Here is a 14,078-nt window from a genome sequence, read left to right as displayed (position 1 = left end):
GAAACAGAGAGAAAAATGTAGAGCTCAATAAAAATCAATTTTAAAAAAAGATTAAAAAGAGAGAGTGAGCTCCCTGGCTCATGCTGGTAGCACAAATGGCTCTGGCTCTTTTTGGAGGTCCTCATATGGAGCACTTGAATGGGGTTTGTATGTGGCTTGCTGCAAGTTACTTGGTGGCAGTGTGGGCCAACTGCTTTTGGGAATTGGGGTGGTAAACATGGCAACCAGAGCTGGCAGTAAATGAACCTCTGCCATGTTGGAAACCTGAGCAGGGTGGAACCGACAGCCAAAGCCACCGTCTGGTCCTAGCCATGCTTGCTTAACAGTTTACCACAGTGATCAAAAAAGATCACAGATATGCAATAAAGGCAGACTCAGACATAAATAAACCTCTGAACGGCTCACAGTGTTTTAAAAATGTATATAGACTTAAGAAAAGAAGGAAATGGGTATAGGGTGTTATAGAAAGAAATTTTAAAAAAAATAAGACAAAGTCTTTAAAGAGACAGTAAAAATAATACAAAACAAATAAGCCATGTAAAAATGAAATATACATAGAAAGTCTGGATTATGTATATTATTGTTTTTTCTTTGAATTTTTTGACTGCAGAGAGACATTTGATTCTGGGGGCTGCTAAGCAAAATCAACATATATGTTTTAAAGGTATCTTGACTTTGAGTCTAAGAACATGTTACTTTGGAAAAGAAGTTCTGCTTTTGTTTCTACAGAAAATGAGAACCTTTTTATTTCTTCCAGGTTAATGAAGTCTGATGGAATAAGACCCCTGAAAGGCCTCTGTGAACCCTAAAAATACTTTGCCCAACAAACAGCAGGAAGCAGTTTGGAGAAAACAATGCCCAAAGTCCCAAAATGATTATTTATAAATGTTTATTTTCATTTTAAAAGGGTTAGTTATAAAAGGTTAAGGGAAATAAGGGGGATATGATATAGAAACAAATACATTGGTATGGATTCTCGTCTATTTATACAAATTTTACTAGGTAAATTTTGTATATATATCTTATTTAAGGTATTATGTTTAGATGCTCATTTAAAATGTAATGTATAATTAAAAATTACAGATTAATAGTCATTTATAATAAACTTCTAGTCATGTTAGTTAGGTTTTCTATATATAGAGAGATATATTTCAGTTAGAAAATCTCCAACATTTCAAAGACCTACAGAATATGGCATTTAAAAGATTTTAAGATTTTTGACTTTTCTCAACAGTGAGACATGTCTGCTTCTGGCAGCATCAATTACTTCGGAGAGGTTGATAGGTATTGAAGAAACTTGTTATGGAATTTGCCTTCAATGTGACAAGGCTGCCATTTGGGCAAGAAACTGCTCTTGCCTTGACTGCCAGATGGAACATTGTATGAACTGGACATGAAGAACGCACAGAAAAGTGACTGCTAAACTTTCCAAAAGATAGGATGGTCCTTCAGGGTCCCTGCTTCACAGAAGAAACTGCCAGACATTCTGCAAGACAAAGAAGAAAGTGACTGACAAACTGTCAATATAGACAAAGCAGTCTTTTAAGTTTCCTGCTTCATGGGAAAGTCTGCCAGATACTATGGGCCTGACGGCTGAAGATGGATACCCCAACAGTACAGAAGATCTTTGGGTGACTGTCCAGGCAGCAAGATCTCTCTGTCAATTCTACAGTTTTGGAAGCTGTTGACAATGCATTTCCTGTTTAGTTAGGTAATATTTAGTTAGGTAATATCCTTCTGGGGGTCTTTGATGGAGTTGAAGACAAATAGTTACAATTATAGTTTCCTTAGTTTTGATAAAAGATAAATTAGATATGAAACTTTAGACTCACAGTTGTTGGGGCCAGTGAGATGGCTTAATAGGTAAAGATCCGTGCCACCATGATGATCTGAGTTCAGTCCCTGAGACTCACATGGTGGAAGGAGAGACCTGACTTTCACTAGCTCTCCATGTATGCTGTAGCAGATTTGTGTGCACCCACGTGCACATGCACAAGATAAACAAATAAACATAATAAAGACAAAGGTCACGTGGGAAAGAGACAGCAGTATTAAGCATGCATCGGGATATAGGTCAGCAATGGCTTGGCAGGGAGCGGGAGAAGGGATGGACCACGGACACACATACACGGTCTGTGTAGCTTGTAATCCTGTCCACCGGGGAGAGGTAGCTTCATGGGTATTTTCTGCATTATTAAAGAGCAACTACTAAATTAAAGTCGGTCATGCTTGAATCAATGGTGTGCTTCACTGAACCCAAGAGTGTGATTACTGTAATGTTATGCACTGGTGGTCAAACCAAAAAGTGCAAAAGTGAGAAGCCAAGTGGAATGTGGCTAACATCCAGGGAGCCTCACAAGCTTTCTGTCGTCCAGACACTGAACATTCGGTCCTGCAGCCCCACCAACAAAGTTAATAAAGGTGATATCCAGAGCAGCTCTGAGGAACAGATGTCACGGGCCTACCTGGGAATCTTCTTTTCTTTTAGGAAAATTCTCTTTCATCTTAAAAACCTTTCTCTGCTGTCCTCAAGAAAAATCAGTGACTAGTACTGAGCCCCCATAGAACCACACTATTCTCCCACTGTCCAGAAAACACATCATGTGGTATTTTATCCTACACAGCACTAGGTGTGAAATGAGGCCTTGCCTGACCATTCGCCACAGAGAAAGATCCATCTTCAAGTTTTGAAACCTGTTCTCACAGCACCCTAGAACCCTGTACAGCAAGCACATCTAAACACTCTGCAGGCAACCAGTCTGGTAAAGGAGTTGGGAGGCAGAGGCAAGAGGATCTCTGTGAATTCAAGGCCAGGTTGTCTACACAGAGGGAGTGTCAGGACAGGCTCTAAAGCTACACAGAGAAACAGTGTCTCGAAAAAACAACCAACCAAACAAACAACCAAACAGGTGTCAGGGACATGCCAGTGTGAGGCCGTCCTTGCAGTCTGACTTCTCCAAGGCCTGGAAAACAACAATCACAAGCTGCCACCAGTGTGCAGACTGCATTCTACTGTTCTGGCACACGGTAGCCACATCAGGATTTATTGAATAATTGGCATGATTTCCTGAATATTAGTTGTGAAGATCCTGGGTTTAAAGAGAACTAGGAAGATGGCTCAGTTGGTAAAATGCTTGCTTTGTAAATAAGGATCTGAGTTTGATCCCAGAGCCCATGTGGAAAAAAAATGAAAAAACAAAATAGAACAGAAATGACACTGTGGTACCATTTGTTACCTGGCCACCAAGTGGGGCCCGTGGGGACGGCAGGTCCCGGGGCTGCTGGCTGGGTGTCCAGGCCGTACAGATGGGCGACGCTGGGATGCTCCCTCAACCCTGCTCCTCCCATTCCAGACCCTGCCCCTGGCCGCTCCTTTCCTGGAACTGCTCAAGACCACCTACAGACTTCAACTGGGCCCACAGATCTGCCACATATGTTCTCTTTCCTGCCTTCGTCAGAGTCACCTGGGGCTGCTCTGCTTTGCATTGCCCTGTTTATTAAATCTGGATTTATTAATTCGGTTTGATTTGGCTTATTGCATTGGTGGTGGAGGAGCCCAGTAGCTCAGGATATAGTACCTAACAAGCAAGATCTAAGAAATGACACTTGAAGTCGAGCTCTGGCCTTCACCAACACACACACACACACACGCACACACACACACACACACACACATGCACATACACACATATGCACATGGGGCAAAAGTGATAGATTTGAAGACAAAGGCAACCAACTTACATAAACAACTTTCTTAGGTTGGAGATGATTCTGCAATTAAGAACACATACTTTTCTTGCAAAGAGCTGGAATTTGGGTTCTTTGCATCCACTTCTAGGGTTTCACAACTTCCTGTAACTCCAGCTTCAGGGATTAGGCACCTACATTCAAATGCATTTATCCTGATCTAGACACACATGTAGATAATTAAAAGTAAAATCTATTTTTAAATGTGCATATATATAGTGTATGTGTTAAAAGACAGTCACAGGAACAGACAAAGACCACATCAGAAACTGCAGGGAAAAAATAAGAAATCCTTAAGTCTTTGGGGTTAAGCCATCAAACTGAGAGCAGAAGACCCTTTCTCATACAAGTAGCCAGCAGAAACACGTGTCCTCAAGAAAATACCTATCCATTGAGGACATTTTATCAAAATGCAGAAAAACCCTACATAGTTTTTAGAAGGTCATAAGCAAGCCCATGTGTAGACACATACTCATATTTTTCCAATCAGAGATACTTACATAAAAAAAAAAATGTGGGCCAACCCGCCCCTGAGGCTATGTGCTCTTCGATTAACTCCACCTGCCAAGATGCTTTTTTTTTTTTTGCCATTTTAAGTGAATGTGTGTTTATTTCCCCCTGCTTTAATTGTCTTGCTGGTGTACAGGCCTCTACATGTTTAGTAGTTTCACGTGTGTCTTGCAGCGGCCCTCGGGTCTATCCTCCCTGTCCTGTGGCTGCCGGGGGTGGAGAGGGGCGGGGTACGCTGAAGGTGTCTAGCTTTTCCATTGCTACTCTTCTACCACACTGACTACAGAGCTGTTGCTCCACTGAGTCCCTTGGCTTCCATTCCCTCCAGGCCAGTGAACAGGAGTTGAATGAAAATAAGTAGGGCATCCACCAATACACACTTTGGAGGGCTAAAATGGAGATTAGATACTTTGGTGTTGTGGTCCCTGTGTGTTGGTCATTTTATATATCCGCACTAAATATAATCAATACATCCTTCTATCTATCCCTGTCCCATCTATCTAGGCAAGCGAGTAGCCATTGGGAGCGCGCAGTGAATATAGCATGTTGGGCAGTTGTTTTTCCCTCCACTAAAATCTCTCTCTCTCTCTTTCTCTCTGTCTCATCTATATAACACTGGGGATTGAACATACCAGGAGATGTGCATGCCAGGAAAACACTCTCATGCTAAGTTATATATCCACAGCCCTCTTTTTACTTTTCATTTTGAGACAGAGTCTCGCCAAGTTGCCCTGGTTGGCCTTAAACTCAGTCTACATCTCAGTTACTTTTAATTTTTTCCTAGTGCTGGGATTACAGGTCTGTGCTAACATGCCTGGCTAACTGTATTTCTTCTTGTAAAATAGACAGACAAAACAAGCAAACAAACAAAAAACACATTCAAGTTTAGTGTGATGGTCCACGCCTATAATTTTAGCTCCTAGGAGGCTGGTGTAGGAGGATTTTGCATTTGAGGCTAGTCTGGGCTACATTTTGAGACTTTGTCTTAAAAACAAAATAAATACCAACAAAATAAAAACCATTGGTCCAATTTGTATGCAGGAAGGTGAGCACAGTCAGGCGTGGCTTATGGATTTGGAACTATTACTGCCAAGATCACAAATCTTTTTTTACCTATTCTTGGCTTCTTTGCGGAAGAGGACAGTTTTTATCTTTAATCTGGAAGTCTTGTTTCTGAGGGATGTGACGTCACCTAGAAGCCCAGGGTTTGACATGGGGTCACAGACAATATTAAGAAATCCGTAGCACTTGCCCTAAATACATTTCTCCCTCAAGGGGGAACATGCTCTCTGGCGGAGGAGACTCAGGACTTCTGGTCTGACTCAGGCTTGTCCTGGGGCGTACTGGAGCTCTGATAAGAGTCTGCCCTCCGTTTGTTCAGAATGAGTCATTCTGCAAATCAGGAATCTTTTTTTTCCCCTTTCCCATGTCATGCTTAGGCAAGAACCAGAGGCAGATACACCCTATTCAAAGTGCCGCCGTCCTTAGGGTCCGGAAACCCCAACGCAGCATAAGACGCGTAACTCAATGGGGTCCCCTACCGGCGAGACGCGGGAGGACGGCGTGGGCGCGGAGGTCGGCTTGGGGCACCACAAAGGCAGCGTCTGTCCCCGCCTACTCTCTTCAGCAAAGCGCTGACATAATTTTTGTTAGTTTTGTTTTGAAAATGTTGGGCTGCCTTCTCCTGGCCCTCCTTTTTCCCGGAAGAGCTTCCTTGTCTAATGTCATGTCACATACATTTATATTATATTTTATTTTTTTAAAGTCTAGATTCCTCTCATGACAGAAAAGTGATATTTGTCTCAGTCTGGCTTTTTTTTTTTTAAAAAAAAAACAAACACAATTGTCTCCAGTTCCACCCATTTCCCTGAATTGACAGGATTTTTCTTGGTGGCTGAATAAAACATCACATTCTCTTAATGTGCTGATGGCAGAACCTGGCTCTTGCCAAGAGTGTAGTGACAAATGTGGATGGGCAGGACCTGCTGCGTGCTGCTCCAGACAGGTCTTAGTAAGTCATAGATCTGCAAGATGTCCCAGAAGCAGCAGCTAGGTCCTCAGGACAGTCCTACACTCCCCACTCCATCTCTCAGTAGATGAGGTCTCAACTTTCAGCCTATGTCCACACTGGAGCGATTAATCACACGGTTGCTTCAGAGACGAGCCTTTCCTGAGCTACAATACCCTCAAGAGCTCGGGGCTGTGAGACAACGGTTCTCAGGAGTGTGAGGACTGAGCAGGGCCGGGTCAAAAAAGGTCCAAGTTGCAATTTTTGACTCTGACCCCAAATTTTCCTTCATAAGTCCTGATGGGGGATGCTTCAAGTAGGATATCGCGACCATGTCAACCTGGGATTTATCTGCTGTGATGCCTGGACGCAGCGGGCTCTGTTTTGAGAACCAGTCACCATAGCAACCCCACTGCCCCAGTTACAGTACTCCCAGCACCATCAAAATAAAAATCCTCACCAAGCTGCTGAATGTCGACTTTCGGTTTCAGGTAACACTAGCCAGCACATATTTTGATTTTATAAGTTTGCAGAAGGTAATAATAAACCTATAATGTTGGGTTACATATACGAAGGGGTTCTAGGCTGTTCCTCAGTCACCGTCCACACCTGCAGACTCAACAGCCAAACAGCAATGCTGTGCAAAATAGTAGACACAAGCAAGTGGCTCGCTGCTATTTACTGGGGCTTGCAGTTCCATCACAGGCTGGGGTACAAACAAGAACATAAACGCTGCTCTTCAGAAGAGACAACTAAAATACGTTTCTGTAGGTGGGACATGTTACAAAAGCAAAATCCTTTTTCATTTTTTCTCTCTGTGTGTGAGAGAAAGAGCAAGAGAGAGAGAGAGAGGGAGAGAGAGAGAAGGAGAGCGCACCCATGTGTGCCTGCACCATTGCATTCCAGCCACAGTGTACGTGTGGAGTTTGGAGGACAACGGGCAGGTTCTTGGTTTCTACCACGTGGGTCCTGTTGAGGTCATGAGACATACTCGCAGCCATCTTGCATGCCAGTATCTTTTTAGTCATCTCTGACCCTTCACCATGGCCACCAGCCAGCAAGACGGCCTTTGCACTGATGCTTGCTGCATCCCTTATTCTGGCCCTCACCCTTTCCAGAGTTTCTCAGTCTCTCAAATGGTGGTGTGCCCCCAGGTTCTCCCACCTGACACCACTGTAACTCACCCCTGCCTGTTTCTGGTTGCAGTGTAAGTTGCACTCCCAGCTAGACCTCTAGCATTGCAAGTGTTTGCTGACTCAGTTCCTCCTCCTCTAGAGCAGTCATTTCCTAGTGTCTATTGGTCTCTTGTGTTTCTTTACATTTATCACAGCCCTGTTCCAATGCTAGCATCTGCTACATCTCCATATGACACTGTCCCGTCTCTGACTTACAATCAAATAATCAATATGGAACTGTCCTTCCTCCAATAAAACCAAACCCTCTCCAGACTTGCTTTATTTGACATGTGTGTGTCCACGTGTGCACACGCACATGTGTGTGCAATGCATGCATGTGTGGAGGCCACAGCAGAATGTCAGGTGTCTACTGTTCTTAAGCCTTACTGCCTTGAGGCAGGGTCTCCCATGGAACCAGAAGGCTCAGCTCTAGGCCTGTGCTGGGTTGCAGGCACGTGCAGCCATGCCTAGCTTCTTACATGGGTACTGGAGATCTGAAGTCTCCTGAGTTCATCCTGTTTGTAGAGCAAGTGCTCTTACCCACTGGGCCTCCTTCCCAGCCCATAATGCTTCTTCAGTTTATATCTTTCTTTCCATTTCTGAAGTCACTATACATATATGACCCTCATTTCCTGTTGTTGAGAGTGTTGTTATGATGATTGTGAAAGTAGTCTCAATCCCCCTACTCCTCCAGTGTAGCTGGAAGGGGTGGATGGGCTTCCAAGATTTTGATTTTAAAAAATCTTTTAGAGATTTAAAATGACTCCCAGTGTCTTAGTTAGAATTTTATTGCTGTGAAGAGACATCATGACCATGCAATTCCTTAAAGGAAAACATTCAGTTGGGACTGGCTTACAGTTCAGAGGTTTAATCCATTATCTTCATGGTGGTACACAGGAGAGGTAGCTAGAGAGTTCTACATCTGGATCTATAGGCAGCAGGAAGTGACAGTGACCTACTGGCCAGGCTTGAGACCTCAAAGCCCACCCCTTAGTGACACACCTCCTTCAACAAAATCACACCCACTACAGCAAGGCCACAGCTCCTAATAATGCCACTCCATATGGGGCCATTTGATTCAAACTACCACAATCAGATAGATACTCAGCACACTAAGTACTCAATGTTAGTTTCTTTCCACTTCAAACTCAGTTTCAATTGATTTCATTTTATTTTGAGACAGTGCCCAGGATGGTTTAAAACTCACTAGTACCCTAGGAGGATCCTGAACTCCCGATCCTCCTGCTTCGACCTCCCAAGTGCTAGGATTACAGCATGAATTACCAGGTCCAATTTCAATGAAAAGAAAGTGTAGGGGTGTTTTGTACACTATGTGAATGCCTGATGCCAGAGAGGTCAGAGAAGGTGATGAACCCCTGGACCTACTGTTATAGATGATTGCAGCGTGCTTTCTTGGACTGCCAACCCCCAAATCATGACACGGAGACATTATTAATTATGAGTGCTCAGCCTTGGCTTAGGCTTATTTCTAGTCAGCTTTGTTTTTGACTCAGATCACCCCACTTGTACTAACCTATGTGCTGCCCTGAGGCTCATTCACTGCATCTATGACTGTCCATCCTGCTTTCCTGCTTCCTCTGTGCCTGACTGGACCCTGGCGGACTGGCTGCCAATCCCTCCTCTGCCTAGCTTTTGTGTGTGTGTGTGTGTGTGTGTGTGTGTGTGTGTGTGTGTGTGTGTGTGTGACAGGGTTTCTCTGTGTAACAGCTCTGGCTGTCCTGGAACTCCTGCTGTAGACCAGGCTGGCCTCGAACTCAGAGATGTGCCTGCCTCTGCCTCCTGAGTTCTGGGGTTAAAGGTGTGCACCACCACCGCCTGACTTTACGTTTTTCATTAGATCAATGAGGTGTCTTTGACAGGCAACGTGAAACAGCAACACATCCTTACATAGTTAAACATTTATCCTCCAACATAAACAACTGTAACACATCTTTACAAAGTTAAACAAATACTCCACAATAGATGACTGTGAAACCATGCTGGGAATTGAACCCAGGTCCTCTAGGAGAACAGCTAGCTTTCTTAACCACTGAGCAGATCTCTAGCCCCTGCTCTTACACTTTTAATTCAGGATCTCCCTAAGAAGCTCAGGCTGGTTTCAAGCTTGCTCATTATTAAGTGACCTGAAACCTGTGTGGTGTCTACTTCAGCCTGCTGAATGAACTACCAGGGAGAACCACAAGCCAAGGAAAGAGATCTCTCAATGACACACAGCCCCTCCTGCTAGGCTCCTCTGGCAATACAGCCATGCAGCTCCTGCTTCGCTGTTTGTGACTACAAACAGCACAGCTCAGTTCCCATCTGCTCCACAGCTAATCCGGTTGATGGGACCAGGTGTAACCTCCACATCTGTCTGCCAAACTCCCAGTCATTTCCCCGCTCAATTTCTGTCTGCTCTGATGCCCTGGCTGGCCATGCGTGAATGTCACTTCTCCCTCTGGTCCCTGGAGCCCTTTCATCTCTCCCATGGCCTTCTCTGCCTTTGGATTGGCTTTGCTGCAGGACTGAGTGAGCTTTGGTGACCTGGACGGTGACAGCAGAAACAGAGAGGGCTCTATGCCCTCTGTGATAAGTGCCTGATGCAGAAAACGGACTTGCTGCCCACGGCTCTCTCTCCTCAGCTGCTGCCCACGGCTCTGTCCTCAGCTGCTGCCCATGGCTCTCTCCTCAGCTGCTGCCCACGGCTCTCTCTCCTCAGCTGCTGCCCACGGCTCTGTCCTCAGCTGCTGCCCATGGCTCTCTCCTCAGCTTCTGCCCACGGCTCTCTCTCCTCAGCTGCTGCCCACGGCTCTCTCCTCAGCTGCTGCCCACGGCTCTCTGTTCTCAGTTGCTGCCCACGGTTCTCTCCTCAGCTGCTGCCCACGTCTCTCTCCTCAGCTGCTGCCCACGGCTCTGTCCTCAGCTGCTGCCCACGGCTCTGTCCTCAGCTGCTGCCCACGGCTCTCTCCTCAGCTGCTGCCCACGGCTCTCTCCTCAGCTGCTGCCCACGGCTCTCTCTCCTCAGCTGCTGCCCACGGCTCTGTCCTCAGCTGCTGCCCACGGCTCTCTCCTCAGCTGCTGCCCACGGCTCTGTCATCAGCTGCTGCCCACGGCTCTCTCTCCTCAGCTGCTGCCCACGGCTCTCTCTCCTCAGCTGCTGCCCACGGCTCTCTCTCCTCAGCTGCTGCCCACGGCTCTCTCTCCTCAGCTGCTGCCCACGGCTCTCTCTCCTCAGCTGCTGCCCACGGCTCTCTCTCCTCAGCTGCTGCCCACGGCTCTCTCTCCTCAGCTGCTGCCCACGGCTCTCTCTCCTCAGCTGCTGCCCACGGCTCTCTCCTCAGCTGCTGCCCACGGCTCTCTCTCCTCAGCTGCTGCCCACGGCTCTGTCCTCAGCTGCTGCCCACGGCTCTGTCCTCAGCTGCTGCCCACGGCTCTCTCCTCAGCTTCTGCCCACGGCTCTCTCTCCTCAGCTGCTGCCCACGGCTCTCTCCTTAGCTGCTGCCCACGGCTCTGTCTTCTCAGCTGCTGCCCACGGCTCTCTCCTCAGCTGCTGCTGGATGTAGCTCTGCCCAGAAATAAAGTTGCCTGGAGAGACCAGTCCCGGGCCAGACAAGGGGCAGTCTCTCACTGACACAGACTCCAGACCTCTAACTGACGGGAGAAGGATCCTAAGTGCCATGAAAGATAGGCTTGGTCAACATTTCATTAGCTCTGGCTTGTTTGTCATTTTAAAATATTTAAAAAATATATATTTATTTATTTTGTGTATGGAGGTCAGATTACAGCTTCCAGGCATTAGTTCTCTCCTACTATGTGGGTCCCAGGGACTCATCAGACCCCTGGGCTTGGTGACAAATACCTTTGTCTGCTGGCTCTTATCTGCCATTGTCTGGAATCCTAGGAAACCCCTTTAGTCTAACAGCAGGAATGGATTTTGTTTAGGTCCCAATCCTTAGTAAACTGTGTTTTCTAGGAGAACTAGATCCTGAAACTAGTTAAAATTCTTTCTTGTTACCCATGAATCTGTCTCTTTAACATGGAGCACCACGTGGTTTCACAGAAAAGGGCCCCAACCAACACTGAGTTCTTGCAAACAGAACAGAGATCCCACTGACACATGCCACTGAGCACGCACCACGCCGGCATTTTAAAATCGGCTATATTCTTAAAATCGGTACCACTGGGGCTGCACAGAGGGCTCAGCGGTTGACAGCTCACATTGTTCTTCCAACCTGAGTTTGGTTCCCAGCATCCATGACAGGCAGATGACAAGTGCCTGGAACTTTAGTTCCAGGGGGATCTGAGGCCATTTTCTGACCTTGGACACTGTACTCATGTGTACACATACACGCATGTGTGCTTACACACATACACACATACACACATATATATGAGAATAAATCTTTAAAAATAAGCATTAACTTGTAGTTTTAAATATACTAACATCTCAGTACCAAACTACACTTCTATAATACTGACAGTCACACCCTGAAAACAGAGGGGATTATCTGGGAGAGGGAAGAGGACCCAGAGGAAGGAAAGACAGGTATGGCACAAACAGGAACAAATTATTATACTTTATATATATACATATAATACTGCTATATATAGCTATGTATATATAGCAGTATTATAATGAAATATGCCATATGCTAACACAAGCATTAAAATGTTTATTTTACATATTTATTTTAAAATTATATATATCTTATTATGAAAATATCCACATTTATGTATTCATACATTTATTTTAGTTATATGTACTTTATATATAGTTAATTCATATATAAAATACATTTATATTTTATCTAAATATATTTTAAAATATATATTTATGTAAACTATATTTTATATAAATATATTTAAAAATATATATTTATGTAAACTATATACTATTTATTATATAAACATAAATATAAAAATATAATTATATATTTACTAAAATACATAATATTTATATATATGCATTCAGTGTATGTATATACATCCTCTTTTTAAAAAGTGCATTTTTTTGGTTAAATTTTATATGTGTGTGTATGTCTGTGCACTCTGTGTGTGCCTAGTGCAGAACAGGGCACCAGGTCCCCTGGAACTGGAGTTACAGAGGGCTGTGAGCCAACATGTTAGTGCTGGGAATTGAACCCAGGTCCTCTAGAAGAGCAGCTGGTGCTCTTAACTGCTGAGCCACCTCTCCAGCCTGCTGCGGGATAACCCTTTTATACACTGTGAAAATACGTTGCTGTCATTGGTTGATAATAGGAGCTGTCTGGCCTATAGCAAGGTAGAATATAGCTAGGCAGGAAAGTCAAACTGAATACAGAAAGAAAGGAGGGCAGAGTGGGGAGAAATTCTAGTCAGCGGCCCAAAAAGCAAAATGCCAGACTGGTAAAAAGCCAGGGCCATGTGGCAATACATAGATGTATTAACAGAAATGTGTTAATTTAAATGTACGAGCTAGTTGGTAATAAGCCTGAATTATAGAACAAACGTTCTGTAATTAACATTAAGTCTCAGTGATTATTTAGAAGCTGCTACAGGATAGGGTGGAACAAAGAAACTCCATTTACATATGACACTCACACGGTTGGCAAGAATTTCTACACAAAACCTGAGAGAACTTAAAAAAGAGGATCCTTAACATACAAAAGAACAGAGTCATGCATGGCTTCTTGGTAGCAACATTTTCTCAGGTAGGCTGTTTGCCTAGAGGCAAGCAGAGGCATGGCTCCTCTGAGGTGTGGCTTCCTGGTTCTAGCTGGCCCAGCTTGGCCTGCTCTTTTGGGAGGTCCTAGGAGCATTGGAATGGGGTTGTGGGCTGGGGCTGCATGCTACTTGGTGGCAGGCAGCACAGATGCAACAGCTTCCTAGAGTTTGAACATTAAGCACGGCTCTTGCTAGTACCTCCACCATGAAATGAGATTCTTAGGAAGCCCAGCTGGCAAAGCCCTCGGCTTTGGTTCTAGCCAGGCCCACTTAGCAAAGTTTAAAGGCTCATGTGGTCAGAAAAGGATCACAGACATGTGATAAAGACAAATTCAGAGGGGAAAAAAAGCCTCTTAACGGGTAACAGTAGGTTTAAAAGATGTATGTAGGCTTGAGAGAATGGAAAAAATATATACAGTGTTAGAATAAAATACAGATTTAAAATAATGAAATCAGGTCCTTTAAAGGGGGAAATAGACTAATAGAAGGAAATAAGTCATGTGAGGTGAAAATACAGAGTCTGAATTATATATGTTTTCTTTTTGTTTTTGTTTTTTGACTGTTAATGAGCTAACTGCTGAGAGATATTTGACTGTAAGCACTGCTAGGTTAATTTCCAGGTGCCCTCCCATGCCCACGCTTCATAACGGCTCTGAAGCCCCACCATGTGGGCTTCAATCACTAGTCAAACTGCTCAAGCCCTGTGGTCTCAGCTTTGTCACCATGAAGAAGGCTGACATGGCGGCACCTGCATGGTCTTGTGCTGGGGGTTAAGGGGATAAGGCATGAGGGTCAATCAATGGGGCACAGCACTGTTGAAAAGAAAAGGTTCAGTAGTTTGTCAGTCTTCATTCAGAGGGAGAAACATCAAGAACAGCCTGTCTCCCATCCATTACAAAGGCTGTGCACAGCACTCTTCAAAGCAGAGGCAGCAA

The sequence above is a fragment of the Myodes glareolus genome, chromosome 9 (genome assembly GCF_982192425.1).
Source record: "Myodes glareolus chromosome 9, mMyoGla1.1, whole genome shotgun sequence".
NCBI classification, from domain to species: domain Eukaryota; kingdom Metazoa; phylum Chordata; class Mammalia; order Rodentia; family Cricetidae; genus Myodes; species Myodes glareolus.
The sequence above is the reverse complement of the archived record's forward strand: the minus strand, read 5'-3'. Positions refer to the sequence as shown.